This window comes from Clarias gariepinus, chromosome 15, assembly GCF_024256425.1.
Source record: "Clarias gariepinus isolate MV-2021 ecotype Netherlands chromosome 15, CGAR_prim_01v2, whole genome shotgun sequence".
Taxonomy (NCBI): Eukaryota; Metazoa; Chordata; class Actinopteri; order Siluriformes; family Clariidae; genus Clarias; species Clarias gariepinus.
In genome coordinates, this window is record NC_071114.1 from 4762501 (window position 1) to 4767500 (window position 5000).

The 5000-nt window shown below is 45.3% G+C and overlaps 7 non-coding genes across 7 annotated transcripts; all 7 read left to right on the plus strand.

Moving 5' to 3' along the window:
* Window positions 1–277: 277 nt before the first annotated feature.
* Window positions 278–349, plus strand: trnaq-uug (transfer RNA glutamine (anticodon UUG)). Its single transcript has one exon. It is a non-coding gene; the product is annotated as a tRNA-Gln (tRNA).
* A 594-nt stretch (window positions 350–943) lies between these two features.
* Window positions 944–1015, plus strand: trnaq-uug (transfer RNA glutamine (anticodon UUG)). The gene has a single exon. It is a non-coding gene; the product is annotated as a tRNA-Gln (tRNA).
* Window positions 1016–1609: 594 nt separating this feature from the next.
* trnaq-uug (transfer RNA glutamine (anticodon UUG)) lies at window positions 1610–1681 on the plus strand. Its single transcript has one exon. It is a non-coding gene; the product is annotated as a tRNA-Gln (tRNA).
* A 750-nt stretch (window positions 1682–2431) lies between these two features.
* On the plus strand, window positions 2432–2504 carry trnaf-gaa (transfer RNA phenylalanine (anticodon GAA)). The gene has a single exon. It is a non-coding gene; the product is annotated as a tRNA-Phe (tRNA).
* Window positions 2505–3258: 754 nt separating this feature from the next.
* On the plus strand, window positions 3259–3330 carry trnaq-uug (transfer RNA glutamine (anticodon UUG)). Its single transcript has one exon. It is a non-coding gene; the product is annotated as a tRNA-Gln (tRNA).
* Window positions 3331–3924: 594 nt separating this feature from the next.
* Window positions 3925–3996, plus strand: trnaq-uug (transfer RNA glutamine (anticodon UUG)). The gene has a single exon. It is a non-coding gene; the product is annotated as a tRNA-Gln (tRNA).
* Window positions 3997–4590: 594 nt separating this feature from the next.
* Window positions 4591–4662, plus strand: trnaq-uug (transfer RNA glutamine (anticodon UUG)). The gene has a single exon. It is a non-coding gene; the product is annotated as a tRNA-Gln (tRNA).
* The last annotated feature ends 338 nt before the right edge of the window (window positions 4663–5000 follow it).

Consider the following 5000-nt stretch of genomic DNA (forward strand, 5'->3'; position numbering starts at 1 on the left):
CAGTTTAGTGACTTTTGATTACAAGCTCTTACTCTCTGACCTGTTTGCTGTCCGTCAGTATTTGGAAGTAACATGTGGGTCACAAAAAGGAGTTGCATGCAGGTTGGGAGAGCGTAAGACTGAAGATCTAAAGGTCCCTGGTTCGGTCCCTGGTTCGATCCCGGGTTTCGGCACTGCCAGACGAGTTTTGGTTACAAGCATTTAGTGCCCGAGCGCCTGGTTCTGTGCAGTTTGTCAGTGTATGGACAAACTGTGGTCACCCCAAACACCTACAAATGGTTCCATGGTGTAATGGTTAGCACTCTGGACTTTGACTCCAGTGATCCGAGTTCAAATCTCGGTGGAACCTGCGTGTGGGTGGGGAGGGTTGCAAGAAATGACAATGTCCCCGTTTTTGGCTGGTTCTAAAGCAAAGAAACTTGAATAGAAATCATCATTAATTGCTTGCTGGAGTCACTGTGTGGGAAACAAAAGAACTACTCACAGATGGCAGATGGAGATCCTTCTGCAGGAGGGAAAAATGAGGAAACTGACTGACCTGAAGCAAACACACTTTCTCATGCTACGTAGGCGTGGTTCTACTAAAAGCTTTGTCTAATTCTACTCACACAAGACACCAAAAGCTCCACTTATTTTCTTTGTGTGACTTCAAAACAAGAGTTAGCACAGTTTAGTGACTTTTGATTACAAGCTCTTACTCTCTGACCTGTTTGCTGTCCGTCAGTATTTGGAAGTAACATGTGGGTCACAAAAAGGAGTTGCATGCAGGTTGGGAGAGCGTTAGACTGAAGATCTAAAGGTCCCTGGTTCGGTCCCTGGTTTGATCCCGGGTTTCGGCACTGCCAGACGAGTTTTGGTTACAAGCATTTAGTGCCCGAGCGCCTGGTTCTGTGCAGTTTGTCAGTGTATGGACAAACTGTGGTCACCCCAAACACCTACAAATGGTTCCATGGTGTAATGGTTAGCACTCTGGACTTTGAATCCAGTGATCCGAGTTCAAATCTCGGTGGAACCTGCGCGAGGGTGGGGAGGGTTGCAAGAAATGACAATGTCCCCGTTTTTGGCTGGTTCTAAAGCAAAGAAACTTGAATAGAAATCATCATTAATTGCTTGCTGGAGTCACTGTGTGGGAAACAAAAGAACTACTCACAGATGGCAGATGGAGATCCTTCTGTAGGAAGCAAAAATGAGGAAACTGACTGACCTGAAGCAAACACACTTTCTCATGCTATGTAGGCGTGGTTCTAGAATAAGCTTTGTCTAATTCTACTCACACAAGACACCAAATGCTCCACCCATTTTCTTTGTGTGACTTCAAAACAAGAGTTAGCACAATTTAGTAACTTTTGATTACAAGCTCTTACTCTCTGACCTGTTTGCCGTCCGTCAGTATTTGGAAGTAACATGTGGGTCACAAAAAGGAGTTGCATGCAGGTTGGGAGAGCGTTAGACTGAAGATCTAAAGGTCCCTGGTTCGGTCCCTGGTTTGATCCCGGGTTTCAGCACTGCCACACGAGTTTTGGTTACAAGCATTTAGTGCCCGAGCGCCGGGTTCTGTGAAGTTTGTCAGTGTATGGACAAACTGTGGTCACCCCAAACAGCTACAAATGGTTCCATGGTGTAATGGTTAGCACTCTGGACTTTGAATGCAGTGGTCCGAGTTCAAATCTCGGTGGAACGTGGGTGTGGAGGGTTGCAAGAAATGTCAATGTCCCCACTTTTGGCTGGTTCTAAAGCAAAGAAACTTGAATAAAAATCATCATTAATTGCTTGCTGGAGTTACTGTGTGGAAAATAAAAGAACTACTCACAGATGGCAGATGGAGATCCTTCTGCAAGTGGTAAAAATAAGGAAACTGGCTGACCTGAAGCGAACACAGTTTCTCATGCTACGGAGGCGTGGTTCTACAATAAGCCTTGTCTTCTTCTACTTACACAAGACAACAAAAGCTCCCCCCAGTTTCTTTGTGTGATTTCAAAACAAGAGTTAGCACAGTTTAGTGACCTTTGATTACAAGCTCTCACGCGCTGACCTGTTTGCTGTTTGTCAGTATTTGGAAGTAACATGTGGGTCACAAAAAGGCGCTGCGTGCATATTGGTTCCATGGTGTAATGGTTAGCACTCTGGACTCTGAATCCAGCGATGCGAGTTCAAATCTCGGTGGGACCTGCAAATCTGCATTGAAGCATGCAAGCCACTCAGTTTATTCGTGTCTCTCCGCAAGCGTGCTTAGGATGAGCTTTCTGAACAACAAGGTTCTGGGGCAGTTCTTTATCAATTGCTTTTATAATTACAATGACTTGGACTATTAGCTAGCAATTCATAGCTGCTCACTTGATCATCGGCCACTGTATGGCATGATGAAGCCATTGGCAGTTAACCATACCACATAGTTTGCTTCCATTCTTAAAATAGGAATTTAACTTGGCCAGCCGAAATAGCTCAGTTGGGAGAGCGTTAGACTGAAGATCTAAAGGTCCCTGGTTCGATCCCGGGTTTCGGCACTGCCAGATGAGTTTTGGTTACAAGCTCTTAGAGCCCGAGGGCCTGGTGCCGTGCAGTTTGTCAGTGTATGGACAAACTGTGGTCGCCCCAAACACCAACAAATGGTTAGCACTCTGGACTTTGAATCCAGTGATCCGAGTTCAAATCTCGGTGGAACCTTCGCGTGGGTGGGGAGGGTTGCAAGAAATGACAATGTCCCCGTTTTTGGCTGGTTCTAAAGCAAAGAAACTTGAATAGAAATCATCATTAATTGCTTGCTGGAGTCACTGTGTGGGAAACAAAAGAACTACTCACAGATGGCAGATGGAGATCCTTCTGCAGGAGGGAAAAATGAGGAAACTGACTGACCTGAAGCAAACACACTTTCTCATGCTACGTAGGCGTGGTTCTACAATAAGCTTTGTCTAATTCTACTCACACAAGACACCAAAAGCTCCGCCCATTTTCTTTGTGTGACTTCAAAACAAGAGTTAGCACAGTTTAGTGACTTTTGATTACAAGCTCTTACTCTCTGACCTGTTTGCTGTCCGTCAGTATTTGGAAGTAACATGTGGGTCACAAAAAGGAGTTGCATGCAGGTTGGGAGAGCGTTAGACTGAAGATCTAAAGGTCCCTGGTTCGGTCCCTGGTTTGATCCCGGGTTTCGGCACTGCCAGACGAGTTTTGGTTACAAGCATTTAGTGCCCGAGCGCCTGGTTCTGTGCAGTTTGTCAGTGTATGGACAAACTGTGGTCACCCCAAACACCTACAAATGGTTCCATGGTGTAATGGTTAGCACTCTGGACTTTGAATCCAGTGATCCGAGTTTAAATCTCGGTGGAACCTGCGTGTGGGTGGGGAGGGTTGCAAGATATGACAATGTCCCCGTTTTTGGCTGGTTCTAAAGCAAAGAAACTTGAATAGAAATCATCATTAATTGCTTGCTGGAGTCACTGTGTGGGAAACAAAAGAACTACTCACAGATGGCAGATGGAGATCCTTCTGCAGGAGGGAAAAATGAGGAAACTGACTGACCTGAAGCAAACACACTTTCTCATGCTACGTAGGCGTGGTTCTACTAAAAGCTTTGTCTATTTCTACTCACACAAGACACCAAAAGCTCCACTTATTTTCTTTGTGTGACTTCAAAACAAGAGTTAGCACAGTTTAGTGACTTTTGATTACAAGCTCTTACTCTCTGACCTGTTTGCTGTCCGTCAGTATTTGGAAGTAACATGTGGGTCACAAAAAGGAGTTGCATGCAGGTTGGGAGAGCGTTAGACTGAAGATCTAAAGGTCCCTGGTTCGGTCCCTGGTTTGATCCCGGGTTTCGGCACTGCCAGACGAGTTTTGGTTACAAGCATTTAGTGCCCGAGCGCCTGGTTCTGTGCAGTTTGTCAGTGTATGGACAAACTGTGGTCACCCCAAACACCTACAAATGGTTCCATGGTGTAATGGTTAGCACTCTGGACTTTGAATCCAGTGATCCGAGTTCAAATCTCGGTGGAACCTGCGCGAGGGTGGGGAGGGTTGCAAGAAATGACAATGTCCCCGTTTTTGGCTGGTTCTAAAGCAAAGAAACTTGAATAGAGATCATCATTAATTGCTTGCTGGAGTCACTGTGTGGGAAACAAAAGAACTACTCACAGATGGCAGATGGAGATCCTTCTGTAGGAAGGAAAAATGAGGAAACTGACTGACCTGAAGCAAACACACTTTCTCATGCTACGTAGGCGTGGTTCTAGAATAAGCTTTGTCTAATTCTACTCACACAAGACACCAAATGCTCCACCCATTTTCTTTGTGTGACTTCAAAACAAGAGTTAGCACAATTTAGTAACTTTTGATTACAAGCTCTTACTCTCTGACCTGTTTGCCGTCCGTCAGTATTTGGAAGTAACATGTGGGTCACAAAAAGGAGTTGCATGCAGGTTGGGAGAGCGTTAGACTGAAGATCTAAAGGTCCCTGGTTCGGTCCCTGGTTTGATCCCGGGTTTCAGCACTGCCACACGAGTTTTGGTTACAAGCATTTAGTGCCCGAGCGCCGGGTTCTGTGCAGTTTGTCAGTGTATGGACAAACTGTGGTCACCCCAAACAGCTACAAATGGTTCCATGGTGTAATGGTTAGCACTCTGGACTTTGAATGCAGTGGTCCGAGTTCAAATCTCGGTGGAACGTGGGTGTGGAGGGTTGCAAGAAATGTCAATGTCCCCACTTTTGGCTGGTTCTAAAGCAAAGAAACTTGAATAAAAATCATCATTAATTGCTTGCTGGAGTCACTGTGTGGAAAACAAAAGAACTACTCACAGATGGCAGATGGAGATCCTTCTGCAAGTGGTAAAAATAAGGAAACTGGCTGACCTGAAGCGAACACAATTTCTCATGCTACGGAGGCGTGGTTCTACAATAAGCCTTGTCTTCTTCTACTTACACAAGACAACAAAAGCTCCCCCCAGTTTCTTTGTGTGATTTCAAAACAAGAGTTAGCACAGTTTAGTGACCTTTGATTACAAGCT